The 17,718-nt window shown below is 32.2% G+C and overlaps 1 pseudogene; it reads left to right on the forward strand.

Moving 5' to 3' along the window:
• Window positions 1-485: 485 nt before the first annotated feature.
• LOC105051127 (uncharacterized) lies at window positions 486-13,036 on the forward strand (annotated as a pseudogene).
• Window positions 13,037-17,718: the final 4,682 nt, after the last annotated feature.

Here is a 17,718-nt window from a genome sequence, read left to right on the forward strand (position 1 = left end):
ATCGATATTAGAATAAAGGCATGCCAAGAGATCCCAAACTTCTTTTGCAGTGGTAAGCCACCCAAATTGTCTCTCAACAGAAGGGGCATAGGTGTTCCGTAACCACATGAGGACTTGGTGATTCTTGCAATCCCAATCTTCGTAAAAATCAAGAAATTTTTCATCACTCTCATCAATTTGTTAGACAGGACATTTGTGAGTGCCTGACACGTAACTCCAAAGCCTTCTACCCTTCAAGAAACTACACATTTCTTGTTGCCAGAGATAATTGCTACCATCGAAGATGGTATGTATGGATAATGAAATATTAAGTTTCTTGGTAGTGGACATAATGTAAAAATGATATAGAAGGCTTAAAATTCAAACAAGCAATTAAAATTTGATCAAAATAATGGTAGAAAAAAAATTAAATGGAGGAGAATCAATCGGTCAAAGGAGACTATTGATCGAGCCGAACCAGGAGAGCCGAGTTGACTCACTAAAACATGCACCCAGATGATGTGGCGAGAATGTTGGTGAAGCACACTAACGCAGCAAGGTGGAGGCTGACGTGGCTTTTTGATGCGGCAATAAATGAAGCTGGTTGGAGCATGTGGTGCATGAAGCGCATCAATAGAATCGGCCAAAAAAATGAGCGACGTATGCGGGTGCGTCTGAGGTTTCCAGCAACGAGATTTCATGACACGTCTTATACTTTGTCAAGGAATAAGAATATAGTAGTTGCTACGTCAAGGAAGCACCGTAGGATCGGGAAATCAACCAAAATCAGGACTCCTTTCACTTCGTAATAATGTCGACGGCAATGGCATGGGCACCGGAGAAAAAATAAAAAAATAAAATAATAATAATAATAATAATAATAATAATAATAATAATAATAATAATAATAATAATAATAATAATAATAATAATAATAATAATAATAATAATAATAATAATAATAATAATAATAATACTTCAAACAGTAGACCCTGATACAATATCAAAATAATGATTATATTATTTTTCATGTTATAAGAAGCTATATAGAATAATAAAGATCTAAATATAATGGATCGTCTAAATACAATGAACTATACAATAAAAATATAGATACAATGAATCGTCTAGATACAATGAACCATATAAAGTCTGTTACTTAATTGATCTCTTAATTAATATATTTTTTAAATAAAATTATTTTCAACATCTATACATAGAATATACATCATAATATATATCGGATTTTGAGCCCAATAATCAGTCTAGAAGGAGGCCATCAAATCCATATGATTATGCTGACAGCATCTTGAAAAAAAAAAAAAAAAGTCTAACCACGATAAACAATTTTTGCCATCTTATCTCTTTTCTTCCTTCTTTTTTTTTTCTTATTTTTGTTTTTTCTCGTGGTAACTTTGTCACCTTATCTTTGATAAATGGATTTTTCCCTGGGTTTGCCCGGTATGATGTTCTTGCTATCATATTAAATAATCCCACTCGATCGCCTTTTGTCCATGTAATGCATACAACTTTAATTTTTATCCTATTCACCTTATGTTTAATTATGTCACGTACCTTGTAAATTTGAAATATGGTGACATCTGGTGGTTTGCATCTCTGTGTTGGCCATGAATGAGACTGATGCAAGAGCTTTGAGGAACTTTTAAAGGACTTTTGTGAGACTTACTGTTTATTTCCTAACTTTAAGTGATTGCCTCCATACATATATCAAGATTCCAATGGTTAAGAAAGTGCAACACTTGGGCTCACCAATATAAGTAATGGAATCAAGAAATTACTTGTAAATGACCAGTCCTAAGCCTAGATGAAAGGTGGGGGGTTGATTTTCGATCGATAATCAATCATGAAATAGATCCATACTTGATATGCATAAAAATTATGACATTCCTTGTGTCATGCGACGCACCACAATCCTAACCCACTGGTCATGATAGGCAGGCAAGGGTTGGCTAGGTCATCACTTATAAGCAATATGCCACAACATGACCTGGTTATGGTGATGAATAAGCAAGTTAGCTAGGTTTAGGGTGTTCTCCAGAGATTCTGGCATAGTGGCAACCAATTGTATTAGCAAGGACATAAGATCAATCCCATCAAGTATAACTATCGTATGCAAATAAATTATACAAAAGAAGAGGATTTGATTGCTATTTGAAATTTGGGACTTTAACTATAAAGAGTTTTTTACATGTATACCCTTTCAAATATTCAAATTTACATAAATACCCTTTCAAAATTGATATCTGCATATATATCTTCATAAAATATCTTTTTTTGCATATGTACCCATATCATCTAACATCATTAAAAATTAATGATTTAAAATTAAAATGATTAAAATATCCTTATGGATAGATGTGCAAAAAAAAATGATAAAGATATATATGCAAATAGTAATTTTTTGAGGGTATTCGCATAAATTTGAATATTTGAAAGAGTATACATGCAAAAAAATTCTTAACATGAAAATATCGCTCTTGATTCATTAATTCTTTCATTATTCTGATAGAGAAAAATTAGCATATACAACTAAAATGATCTTTTTATCAAATGATAGATCAAAATTATTTTATTTAGAAGATAAACAGATCCTAATCATCCATGTTTTCTCTAATGTATAATAATATGCTTCTAAAAAATATATCTAAATCTGATATTAGATGAATAGTTTATACATTTGCATAGAATGGATATAATTGTAGATTTAGGTATTATGTAACAATAAGAATTTATAATCTTATTATATTTTTTATTAAAATTTTTTATCAAAAATATCTTTATGAAGTGTATAGGATATATCATGTTGTTATAAGATAGACATAATCATCTCATCTTACATAAAAATAAAATATAATATAATATTTTAATATATAAATATTATATAATATCATCATCATATTATTATATTATGTAATATGTTACTACATTATAGAGTAAGAAGACCTAAATTTATTTAGATTAAATAGATAAAAATTGAATTAAAATTTTTGGTATGTATATCCTTCTAAACATTCAAATTTGTATGAATATCCTAATAAAATTGCTATTTGTATATATACCCTTATAAATTTTTTTTTGCACATCTACCCATAAAGATATTTTAGTCATTTAAATTTTAAACTATTAATTTTTTAATAATGTTAAATAATGTAGGTACATATATAAAAAAAATAAAAAAAAGAAGGATATACATTCAAAATAAGTATTTTATGAAGATATACATATAAATATCAGTTTTAAAAAGATATTTACGTAAATTTGAATATTTAGGAGGATATATATGCAAAAAATATAACTATAAATGAGTTAAGAGCTACTGGATAAGTTGATGTGTAGAAAAATCTGCTTTGCTTGTTTACAAGAAACCAAATGGAAAGGTGGTAAATCTAGGACAATAGCTATTCAATTAGTTTTAGTGATGAGATTATTAATATAGTCAATTCAAGTGCATGACAAATAGATTTGGGAGAATCATAAAACAATTTTGATTGGAAATTGATGGAACAATGCAAGATATCCCATAGGAAGAAAGGATGATCATATAAGATATGTAAGAAAGAGTAATATCAAATATGAGAAAATAGATGGTGGATATGTTTTCGGGTGATAGAAATCTAGCAAGAGATTTCATTATTAGATTTGCAATTGTTTACGATTTTGCAATTGTAAATATATATTTAGTAAGCAAGATGAAGATTTAGTAGCCCTTGGATTAAATTTGTCACAAATAGATTACCTTTTTGCACAAAGAATGGAGATCAACATACAAGAATTAATTGTAAGATGATACCGCAGGAAAGCTTGACTACATAATGTAGGCTACTAAGGCTACTAGTCCTAGAAATATTGACATCGGGATGCAAGGATGAGACAAGTGGAGGTTATACTAGCAAAATTTATGTAAGTGCTCACTATCTTATCAAATCCACCATAAAAGCAAAGAGCAAGAAATAGAATTCCTTCTCAAGATAAAATTGCACTTAACTCAAAATAGGCTACTTTTATCATTCACAAATTATATATATATATATATATGATGCTTTAATGCATTGTCAAATGTTTGTACTTGGCAATGCTTTTTGAAAGCATTAGCAACTTACAATGCTAATAAGCATCATCAATTAGCAATGCTAAAATGCATTGCAACTATTCTTTATGATATCTTCAAAAAGCATCAAGAAATAATTTTTCATGCTTCCATTTTTTATGCTTTTTGAAGCATCATGGCATATTTTTGTGATGCTCATAAGCATCTCAAATGACTTTATTAGCATCAGCAAAGGTCCAATTTATTATAGTGGGTGTTTTTGGGTTTAAATAGAATTATTGCAAAGGAATGTGGGAGGAAAGAGGAGAGCAGAGTTCCTTTCATAGGGGACTCCAAGATTTGTGTCACACTTGAGGGGATCTAATTGCAAATGAGAATGGTGAGTTGGTAACTTTTATGGTGAGGAAACTAAAAATGTTGGGATAAGTTATCATGCTAATAATTCATGCTTCCAATATTAGAAGGAAGGATATATAGTGCCAAGTTTGGATAGATTAGTGTTGAACTCTGAATTGATTTTGTTGGTAACAAAAGTATTTGAGTATAAATTGATAAGTTACTAATGTTGTTTATGAGGTTATATAGTTTCAAATTTTAAGTGCTCACAATTTTCAAGTATTTTCTGATAACTAAATAAAGAACCACCACTCAAGATCTTAATGAAGAAACTCTAGACTAGACACATCTTACAAAGAATTTTAATAAAGATTAAATCAAGTTAAGAAGGCAAGTCTAGTCTAGAAATCAAATTGGATAAGAAAGACTGTCAAATAACTCATGATATATGTGGTACGCCAGCTGAGTTGATCCAATAAAAATTTGAGTCAATCTAGTCTTAGTGAGGATAAAAGACAGAAAGTCATATTTTGAAAGTCAGGAGATTTAGTCGATTCAGAATTCAAGTGAGCTGATCCCATGAGAAACTTAGTCGACTCAGTCAGCAAGTTAGTCGACCCATTTTCAAAAGGCAATAAAAAATAAAAGACTGCTTTTTCAGGCTATATTCACTGAGCCGACCAAGTTTCATTTGAGCCAATCCAAACAAGGAGCTAATCGATCCAGAGCACCAGTGAGCCGATCCAGTCTTAAAAGATAGACAGTAACAGAAATGTGAAATTTTGGATCAAGTCTACTGAGCCGATCAAATGGTCAACTGAGCCAACTCATTAAGAAGCTGAGCTGACTCAGAGAAGACTAAGTCGATCCAGTGAATGTAATGGCTAGTTTTTCAAAATTACAGTCTTTTTGCCCAAAATACCTCCCAATAGCTAGTTACTCTCTTCCAACTGCTAGAACATTAAATGCAGCTATCCCAAGTGACTTAAAATGGTAAAAAATCTCAGAAATATATAAAGAAATCCTTTAAAACTTTGAAGATATCTTTTGGAACTTACATTGAAAAGCATTCAAGTAATTTTCAGTGTATTCAAGTTTATGAGCAAAATAGTGAAAGGAATGAGTGATTTTCAAATATTTTTTTATCCTTCCATCATCCTCAAGTTGAGAAAAGTTAGGTCCATCGATATTAAAGATCACTACCTACTTTTCTCGAGCATTCAAAAAGAAGAAATCAAGCAACCAGCAAATAACTCGGATTTTCTTCTCTTGGGCTTCATAGTGTTTATTTTTTTAAACTTTAACTCTTGTATTAATTATGATTTTATATTTTCTTTCAAGTTTCTTAGGGTGAGAATCTTAGATTGGTCCAAGCCTTTAATTGGACACTTGTAGTGGTTTGATTGGTGAGCCAAGGTTAAAACCAATCAGAATTGATTGTTAGTCCAAAAAAATAATCATTATATGGTTATGATTGGTGAGTTAAGGTTAAAACTAACTAGATTGGATTGTGAATCCAAGAAAAACAATCGGACTGTAATCAAACTTAATGATTATAGTTGAATTTTTAAGTGATTTACTTGGAGAGTGGACGTAGGTGCTGAGTTTGGTACCGAACCACTATAAAATTATAGTGTTTGTAATTATGTGCTTATTTCTTTACTATTCTCATTCACTGCATATTTTATAATTTATCTCATCAAGCACTTAATAGGTAAATCTGCATAACTATCATTTAAATTTTTAAATACCCAATTCACCTCCCCCTCCTTCTTGGGTAGCCATCCTTGGGCAACAATTAGGCTTTGTTGTCTTCTTGTCTAAGCACGAAGTATGTAGCTAGATCTGGAATTAGGCCTAAGCTAGGCTAACTTCGATCGGATTATGGGCTAGGCCTAAAAGATAAGTTTAGGCTTAACTATAAAGCTCGGGCATATCACTGGCTCGGGCCTGATTCAAACCCAAGTATGGATGAGGCTAGAAATAAATCCCAAACTCAAGACCGGATCTAATCCAAACTCAAGCCTAAAATGGAGCCCGAACTTAGATGCTTGTTTATGAATTGCTTAAAAAATAGGAATATCATTTTCAATTATATTATCAATCTGCTTTTCCAGTAAATATGTTTTTGCTCATCAAATGGTTGTAAGGTGAAGCTATAATATTTCATCGAAAAAACATGAAGCTGCAGCATGAAAATTGAAAGATTAAGCTTCAATTGAGTTCGGGCCAACCAAAATTTTAGCCCAAACAGATAATTTGGATTGACCCAATGGAGTTTGGGTTGAATTTAGGCTTGAGCTAGGGTTAGGCTAGGATTTTTCCAAAATTTTGAGCTTATGCCTAACCCAAAGTCCAAAAAAGAGAAAATTTGGATCCTGCTTGGGTAGAGAGTGGCTTGGCTTAACCAAGTTCATTTTCAACCCTACGTGTATCACTTGTATACATAGAATAAGTACGAAGAAAAAATAAAAAGAGGCAAATACGTACAAATATGTGATTGGACTTTTGCTCTAACTGATTCTAACATCTTCGTCAATAGATTTTATTGATATAGTCATTTCCCATTGCATTATGGCTCCCATTTATCAAAATAATTGAAAGCCAATTTAGCACTCCTACATTTCTCTATTTTTGTAAGAAAAAAAGGTAGCTGCTTGTAGAACCACACTCTTAATTCAACATGGCATGCGCATAATGAAAGAAAAAAGAATTGATTGGAGTGCATTTCATTTTTATTAGTAAATAAAATAATACTAATTGGACACCAAGACACCGAAATGTATTCTACCTTTCATATGCCTCTTTTGTATTTCTTAGGTCTTGCTGGAATGACCTTGGAAAACATAATGCTAAAACACAGGACTTTATCATTTAGCACTTAAAGGTGTAGAAGCATATTTAATATTAGTTTAGCCAAGTTTCAATATTTCTCATATAGTATTATTTTAATTTAATATATTGCATACATGTTGTAAATCATAACATAGCCCTGATATCATGCTCTTGAAGTTTCTATGAACGTTATCTTCCCATTAATGTAGCTTTTGAATGCAAGTTTCTAATTGATAGTTGGCCAAATTTGAAAATCTAGAGCAATTAAATGCTATGCAAGCAATTTAATTGCTATCTCAATGTTGCTCGGACGTAATAGGGGTGTTTTCAGTCCTAAATGTTTGAGTTTCCTTTTGTTGTTTTATGGACACATTGCTCAGATTTTGTTGTGTTTTTCATGGAAAGGTGGGATTTTTAACTCTAATTTTGTAAGGGCTATTGTTTAATTCGGCCGAAGAATCTGGTAATTTCATGTTTTGGGAAATGATTTTGTGTACCAAAATCGTGATCAGATTTATAGAAACGCCCAAATTTTGCTATCCTCAACTCTAGAATGAATCTGATTTCTTTCTATTTGGATGAAATGAATTTGTTAATTTAGAAGGATAGGTTGATTTGCTGCAACTATCGACTTTGTGTATTCTAAATCTGGGACTCATTGACATCTTGATTGATATGACAAAGGGCATGGAAGATCTAATTTTATTTGAAACCACGGCTGAATTTGGTTTTTTTTTTTTTTTGTTTGCACCGGCATTACAGGAGTCCTTTGTTTCCTTTTTTTTGTTTTTTTTCCTTCCGCACGCGGCATTAGAGTCTCAGAGACCCACCCTCTTCCGATGGACAATACCCGTTCCACTCCGAAAGCACCGTCCCCGGGAGAGACGTTCGAACTCCAACTTGCCTCTGGATCTCTTCTTCCCCTTGTCTTGTAGAAGTACTCATCTACAATGCTTTTCTCGTTGCAGGCGTATTCTTCTTCCAGCCGCTTCGTCGACGGAGCTCTCGAAAGGAGCAGGTTTCAGTCACCAAGCTAGGATTACGGTTCCGGCCGCCGGAGAAACGACGATGACAACAGCTCTCTCGAAGCGGCAAGTAGTTGCGATTGCGGCGGCGGCGGCTCTTTTCGTTCTCCTCACCTTTAGCACCGGTGGTACGTCGAAAGCAGACTTACTTTTATAGTTTGTTTTGTCTTCATGTGGTCGCTTACCCAAGAAGCGAGAGGAATACATCATGCGTGATAATGAGAAGAAGAAGCAGATAGAAAAAGACAAGAACCAAATCATGAAATAACAAAGCTATATATACGATGGATAAGTAGATTGTAGCTAGAGAGGAATTAAGAGTGGTCATATATTAATTATAGGAAGGAGCTAGAGCAGAGCACAAATTAATTAATAATCTCCTCTGGTGGTTGCAGCCGGGAATCCATCGTCATGGCGATCGTTGGAGGAGGTGGGGAGATGCAGGAGGGATGATATCTTGGTGCAACAAGGGGCGACGGCTCCGCTGCCGAACGGGATCCCAACGTACACGGTGCAGGTGCTGAACGTGTGCTCCGGGAACTGCAGCATCGGGGACATCCACTTGAGATGCGGGTGGTTCAGCTCCGCCCTCCCCATTAACCCCAGCGTGTTCCGCCGTCTCGACTACGACGACTGCCTCGTCAACGATGGCCGACCCCTCCGTGCCGGCTTCTCAGTCTCCTTCCAGTATGCCAACTCCTTCAGCTTCCCCATGGACGTCTCCTCCGCCACCTGCCTCCCTTCTCAATCCCATTAATTTTCAGTGATTATTGGTTGGGTCAAATCCACTGCGCGGCTGGTAGGCAAGTCTAAGTGGAGCAATGCTTCTGTTCGTAATTTAGTAAAATAAGTCGGATTCCAATATTTTTCTCTGCTGTAAAGAAAAACTTAATTTCTATGGGCCGAAAGAGTAGCAGTGCAGTACTGGCCAAATGCAATAACCTTCCATATGGCTATTATCACATAATATCAAAAAAAAAAAAAAAAAATCAGCTGATATCATATTAGTTATATGAGAGAATATCGGGAAAAATTTTTCAACTGATACTATATTAGATAATATTAAAAAAAATATCGGAGGATATTGAAAAGATTTTTTGAAAATATATCATATTAGAAAATATGAGAAACTTCTGCAAATATGTATCATAGCATATTGCTTCTTTTTTTGGTATTGAAATTATCGGAATCCAAATTCTTGAACCTATGTACTCTCGTACATATATACACTATTCCTTATGAATGCAAAAATATACCATACAATTTTACTCAATTCCAATAACTATTTCTTTCTTAACATAAAGTTTATGGTTCAATTCTAGACACGGTGAGGTACATAGTTAATATAGTATCTTTCGACGTGCATGAGTAACCAATTCTCTAGGTCAAATTGGGACTGACCTTTTAAGCACCAACACTAATAGAACACAACTAAAACATAAATAATAATAATAATAATAATAATAATAATAATAATAATAATAATAATAATAATATAAATAATAATTTTTATTACTAAATAAAATTATTATCAAGAATTTAAAGTACTAAACCCTCTCTTAATCAAGAAATAGAAAACTATCAACGGTGGAGACGAGGCACAGTTCACAGCTCTCACCCAGCTCCTTATAAATTCCTCAGATTCCTACTTTAGAGAGCCACATGGTTCTCTTTTCATATGCTATAAGCAAAACTTGCTTCTTTCCAGCTCATCTTCCTTTGGAGACTCATGTCCCACTTCTGCTCTACTTGCTGAAACTAATAAACATACACTCTAATAATAAACAATTAACTAAAATAATCCTAGTAGAACTAGGAAAACAATATGTAGTTTCAGATGGGACTAAGTTCAGATGTGGGACCAAAAAGTCTGAGCATCTGATTTTTTTCCTTCCCCCAATAGAACTCCTTTCAAGCCTAAAGGTACATGAAAGGAAAAAAAATTCAGTGTGTTTGATTCGGTGAAAAAAAGAAAAATGAAGTGTTTACTAGTTTGGTTAACATGTTCGCATTTGAGTTTGGATGGAATATTGCATGCAAACTTTTGAATTTGCCTGACCTAGGCACTCAGCTCCAAACAATATAGAAAAACTAGATCTCCCCATATATAATATATGTATGATAAAGAAAATATATGAGATAGAAAGATAGATAGAGAGAGAGAGAGAGCATCTATGATGAATCTCTCTTAATGAGGATTTAAGCAAAGCATGTGATGCCTCATTATAGTGATGGTGCAACATAAGTGATCCATATGTGTGGAAAAAGAAGTCTAGGATGAAAAATTAGAACAAACACAGACCAAGTTTCTAACCACAATAAAAGCTATTTCATGACCCCATCCAAAACCGTCAAGAGTACAATGCTTGGAAGGACAACTTAGACCATGGAGCACCTAAAGGACTCCAGGTGCTTAGACCAAACTAGGCTACAGACGTAAGACATGCATCAATGTTTTGTAAAGAAGAAAAATAATATATTATAGGAAAAAGGATCATTTGGCAACCTCTACCTATTGATGCTAGAAGAAAGCATTAGTAATTCACCAGCCATGCCAAGATATGATGACGCCTTATAAGCATTGACAGCTAACGACACTTATAAGCATCAACGGGTAAGCACTTGTAGTGCACTATAAAAAATAATGCGAACTGCAAGCATTGTTTAGTTTTTTTCTATACTTGCATTGTCGATATTTTTTCAACACCTGTAGCATTGGCAAGTAACGCAAAAAGCATTATTAACAGCAATCATTCCTATAGTGACACTGAAGCACTTCAACATTATTAATGCAACTAATCCAAGCACCTTGCTTTCTAAACAAGGAAAACAATAATGTTATATATATATATATATATATATATATATATATATATATATATATATATATATATATATATATAACAGTAATATCATTGGAAAAAAGAAAGGTTGTTGAAGAGGTGAAAAAAAAAACAGATGTGAACATCGGAGCACAAGAAAAAAGAAAACAAGAAAATTTAGTCAAGACAATATTTTCAATTTCATTAAAATGCATGGATAGGTGATAAGAAGCAACCAAAAGTTTATCATGTTTGGTTTGATGTAAAGGAAAGAATATATATACCAGATTGCCTATTTTGGAGCAAAAGGTGTAAAAAGAAATAGGAATACGGAAAGGGGTCAAAGGTACAAGATTTCGATCATCTGCATCCAATAATAAATTTTAAAATTCCAAAATTAGGTAACATTGTATGTAAAAATCTAAAACAACATTAACAAAGATTAGTCTTTGTTGAATCCAACCAATAACTTGTTAAAAGTAGTATTGTAAAATTGGACTTTAAAGACATTAAAAAATACTCTTTCCTAAGATATAAGAAATTTAAAGAAAAATAATCAAGCACTCTATGTCAAATTAGATCTCTAGAAACACCCAGAAAGTTGAGTTTGTTATGTTTTGCCAGGAAATTAAAAAATAAATTAAAAAAATATATGTGGTGTGTAAAAGATTTATTGAAGATGAATATCACAAATTTAAAAGGGTAAGTTACAAAAACACGCCTGAGGTTAGGTTGAAATTATAGTTAAGCTCAGTAGTTTGAAAAACCTACACTTACGCCGCTGACGTTTACTTTAACCTTACAGTTTAGTCCTGACTGTTAGGCAGCCCGTTAATCGAAAATGAGATCAAAATGCCATGTAATCAAAATTTTCAAAAATGACAGAAATGCCCTTCACCAAACTACTATCTAGTGGGATAAAAACCCTGCTTTCCTTCTTTCCTTCTCCCCTCTAGTCTTCCCTACCTCCATCGTTCCCTTGCTTAGGTGCCATTGGGCGCTCCATTGTTATCGTTCTCCAGTGTTATTGGGTGAGGAGGATAAGTGGATGCATTGTTCCCAGATACCTCTACCCACCGCATACCTGGGTCCCCACCGACCTTGAGTCTAAGGAGTTCCTCGCCTTCTACCTCTGCCACCTCACCAAGCTCCTCACCCATCTCATCCGCCCCATCCACGCCAAGTTCGTCTAGACCAACCCCCACTCCAAGCGCCTCCACCTCAAGCTCCGCATCCATCGTGAGGTCCTCTGCGATGCCATTTTCGAGCAGTCCACCTCGTCAACCTCACTGTCCACCACTAGCTCTGCACCTTCTACCCCATGTCCATCCCGACTTCGACCAGTAGCCCACCACCATCCAGCTCCACCAACGCATCACCCACCGCCGTATCTTTTTCTTCCTCTGGCAGCTCATCCTCCACCATGGCACTGTCGCCCGTGCCTTCCGTATGGTCGAGAATGACCGTGGCCTCGACTTCTTTTTTGGCAGCCGTACCTATGCTGTCAAGTTCATCGATTTCATCTTCAGCGTCATCCCTGTCTGCTCTCGCTACAACAAGCAGGTCGTCTCCCAAGACCCCAAGACCAACATCTACAACTACAAATACACTTTATCCATTGAGATCTGTCCCATCTGCAATGAGGACCTCATCTGTCTCCCTCCTGATGTCACCCCCAGCCTCTACTGCCTCATTGTCTGCATCAAGATCTCCAACTCCATTTCCCTCCTCGATCCCTTCACCCTCCAATCTACCTCTCTCGATGCCAAGCAGTACCAGCGAGCCCCCTTCAAGACCCTACTCTCCAGCTACCAGCCGGTCGAGTACATCATGCTCGACATCGAGGTGATGGAGGTCACCGTCAGGGGTCCCTAGCTTATGCCCAGGTGGTCCGAGTGTCTAATTTCGAAGAGAATGACAATATCTTTACTATCCAAATCCATTTCGGAAAGATGATTTTGCGAGATTAATCATAGGGAATGTGTGGATTTGTTAAGAAGAAACCCTATTCTTCAAGAAAAAGAAGAAGATGAGTGGACAAAGGGGGAAAAAATAGAAAAAAGATTTTGAAAAATTTCATTTATTGAGTTATAGTGGAGGACAATTTGATCATTTCAAATTTCTGAAACGGTTTGACTAACGACGTTAAATTTCAGAGGTGTAAGTATATATTTGAAAAACAGTGGATGTAACTGTAATAAATACAAACCTCATGGGGATTTTTGTAATTTACTCAATTTAAAAAATTCTTTACTTGCAAGGTACATCATATGAGGCATAATGGATGTGCCATTTATGACATTAAGATACATGCAAATAAAAACTCTGTGCGATCATGTTTCAATCAAGAATCTTATACTTATAATTTATAGTTCTAGATAATGAGATGATGTGATAAGAATTAGTCAAAAGCAGAAAATGGGGGGAAGACCAACACTCATGGCAAATAAACAAATAAAAATGGCATCCTAGGGCTTATACATTGCAAGAACACTTTGTTCCAGAACCATTCAAGAATATCAGAAAGAAGCAATAGTTTAATTTGTTGCAATAAAAAGCTGAAAGAAGCATTGACCATAGTCATGTTAATCCTTCCCCTAGTCAATCCTATTAAAAAGGGGAGAGCCCATAGTCTAGCTAGGTTGCATCCTGGGAGTTGGAAGACCATACTTTTTCAAGCAAAAAATACAAGAATTTTTGTCAATAAACATCTAGGAAAAGAAAGGCATCTTGTTTATAATTACACCCATTGTATATACTCATCATTCAACTAAAAAATCATTGGGGAGAACTCTCCTCTCCTCCATAACATTTCAAAAAAAAAAAAAACAAGAATTTTGTTTATTTTTTTAAGAAAGGGGGGGCATAACTACCCAGAATATAAGCAATTATCTAATCTTCCTTCTGAAAATCCAACAAAGCCTTCAGCAGAAGATGACGGATGTAAAAAAAGCAAATGGGGGAATAAATGGTTATGATCATATAGTTTTCAACAAAATAAATCCTGCACAAAATCTAATTGAATCCAACACAAAATGCTGGACCACATCGTGCACTTCAACTTAACAAACTGATCAACTGACAGTTTATCAAATTGCAATCCAGTGTAAGTCAATCTGATTAAACAAGAATACACCAAGATATCTACTTATTTAAGCTGCAGTTTAAGATATATTCTCATCCTTAATTCCTTACAAGGATTTCATTTATAAGGATTTATGAAATGTATGTTGGTGTTCTTTGAATTTACAAAAGGGAATAATTTCAAGGGAATAATTGCAAGGGAATGTGGGTGGAAGGAGGAGAAGGGAGTTCCATTCACAAGGAACTCCAAGATTTGTTTCACAACTTGAGGGAATCTAACTGCAAGTGAGAATGGCAGGTTGGTGAATTTTGTGGTGAGGAAACTAAGAATGTTCAGATAATTTATTATGCTTAAAATTCATGTTTCCATTGCTGGGAATGATAGCGCTACATTTGGATGGATTGGGCTTTTTTGTCTTCTTACCTAATCACAAAGATGTAGCTAGGGCTGAAATTAGGCCCGAGGTAGGCCAACTTCAGATCAGGTTATGGGCTAAGCCTGAAAGATTTTGGACAAAATTTAGACTTAACTATAAAGCTTAGATATATGATTGGCCCAGCTCAGACCTGGTTCAAACCCGAGCTTGGATGAGGTTAGAAATAAAGCCCAAATTCAAGTTAGACCCGACCCAAACTTAGGCCCATAATAGAGCCTGAACTTAGATACTTGTTTATGAATTATTTAGAAATTAGGACTATCATGTTCATTATATTATCAATTCACCTTTCTAGTAATTATGTTTCTGCTTATTAGATGATTCTAACATGAAGCTATAATATTTCATCAAAAAAAACACGAAGCTATAGTATGAAAAATCAAAAGGTTAAGCTTCAATCAAGTTCTAACAAGCCCAATTTTATCCAAAACAAATAATTTGGGCTGGTCCAATCAAGTTCAGTTGGAATTGGGCTTGAGCTAGGGTCAAGCTCAAAATGCCACGTATTTTTAGCGATGCAAATTTTTTATCACTAATAACATTATTAGCGATGCAACACCTATTTCTGTTGCTAATAATTTTCGTCAAAAAAATTTTTTCTCTTTAAAAAATTTCTTCATCTAAAAAAATTTAACCAAAAAATATTCATAAAAAAAGATATTTATGATCAAAACTAAATTTTCATTGCAAATTCCTATTATTTGCGATGAAAATTATATTTCCATTGCAAATAATTCTTGCTAAATTTTTTCCTCCTAAAAATTTTTTCCTCTAAAAAATTTAACTAAAAAAATTTATAAAAAATTTATTTATGATGTAATATTTTCATCGTAAATAATCGATAAAAAATCAAAAAATTTTAAAAAAATAAATAGTAGATTATTTATGATGTAAATTATTTACATCGTAACTAATAATTATTTATGATGCAAAACTCATTTTGCATCATAAATATTCATTTATTTGTGACACCAAATTTTTTTCATAAATCACTAATGAAAATAAAAAATTTAAAAAAAAATAAATAGCAGATCATTTGCAATGCAAATTTTTTTCATCATAAATAATTGATGAAAATTAAAAATATAAAAAAATAAATAACAGATTATTTACGATGAAAATAATTTATATCATAAATAATTAAATATTTATGATATAAAATAAATATTTTATCATAAATATTTGATTATTTATGATGCAAATTTTGATCATAAATAATTGATGAAAAATTAAATTTTTTTTAAAAAATAAATAATAGAAGATTTATAATAAAAATATTTTATAAATTAAAAAATAATTTCAATATTTTATGATCAATTTTTTGGTTGTAATTTTTTTTAATATTTTACAACTAAAAAATTGATCGCAAATATATTTTATAACTGAATTTAATATTTTTTTCTAAATATAATATAATTTTAAATTTTAAAATTTATCTTCATCATTCATTATCTAAATAATTATTATTAAAGTATTATCATAAAAGACTACCTTGATCCGACAGTCCTAACTATATCGATTAATAAAATTTGATTTCGACGGTCACAAATAATCGTATAATAATCTGATAGATAGAGACCATCAATGAATCCACAAATTTGCAATGATGATTTTGATGATATTTGTAGTATACAATCAAAATTTTATTTTAATCGGACATCATTGTCATAGTCAATTTAGTATGAAATAATTTGAGCCATTAAATAAAAAATGAATGATCAACAGGTCAAATGATATCTGATTATAAGGTAATTTTTTTAGATAAATAATCTTTGATACTATTTTGATCGTCTGTATAGCGATGATCATAAAATTCAAACCATACATATATGAATCATTCGAAACTATATGTCTCTTGATACTCATTCTTAAAGTCCTTAAGTAATTATACTTATAGTCTTTTAAGATCTATTTAACGTGGATGGTTCACATACGCACAGTTTGAATTTTACAATCACCATCATACAAATAATTAAAAGAGTAATAAAAATTATTTATCTAAAAAATTACTTTATAATTGGATGTCATTTGGCCTTTTGATCACTCATTTTTTATTTAACGGGCCAAATAATCCTATGCTAAATTGATCGTGACAATGATGTCCGATTGAAGTAAAATTTTGATCGTGTGCTATAAATATCATTGAGATAATCATTGTAAATTTTTGGATCTATCAGTAGTCTCTATCTATCAGATCATTGTATGATCATTTCTAATCATCGAAATCAAATTTTATTGATTGATATAGCTTGGGCTATCGAATCGAGACGATCTTTTATGATGATACTCTAACAATAATTATTTAGATAATGAATAGTGAAGATAGATTTTAAATTTTAAAATTATATCATATTTTTTAAAAAAAATTATATTCGATTATAAAATATATTTATGGGTGATTTTTTGATTATAAAATATTAAAAAAATTATGATCGAAAAATCGATCATAAAATATTTGACTTATTTTTTAAATTTATAAAATAATTTCATCACAAATCTTCTATTATTTATTTTTTTTAAATTTTTAATTTTTTAATGATTATTTACGATGGATATTTGCATCCTAAATAACTGAATATTTATGATGAAAAATTTATTTTATATTATAAATATTAAATTATTTATAATATAATATTTTTATCATAAATAATCTACTATTTATTTTTTTAAAAAAATTTTTATTTTCATCGATTATTTGTAATAAAATTTTATGTCATAAATAATAAAATATTTGCGACATAAAATCAAAATTGCATCACAAATAATAATTATTTGCTTATAAACTAATCCATTGCAAATGATTTGTTATTTTTTCAAAAAAAAAATTGATTTTCATCGATTATTTGTGATGAAAATTTTACATCACAAATAACTAAATATTTACGATGAAAATCAATTTTGCATCACAAATAATCATTAGTTGCAATGCAAAATATATACATCATAAATGATTTGCTATTTATTTTTTTTAATATTTTATTTTCATCTATTATTTGCTAGTATAAATTTTTTCATCGTAAATAATTAATATTTATGATGTAAAGTTAATTTTGCATCGCAAATATTTTTATTTACAGTGAAAAAAAAATTTCATCACAAATAATAAATTATTTATGATGAAAATATTTTTG

Source organism: Elaeis guineensis, chromosome 9 (assembly GCF_000442705.2).
Source record: "Elaeis guineensis isolate ETL-2024a chromosome 9, EG11, whole genome shotgun sequence".
NCBI classification, from domain to species: Eukaryota; Viridiplantae; Streptophyta; class Magnoliopsida; order Arecales; family Arecaceae; genus Elaeis; species Elaeis guineensis.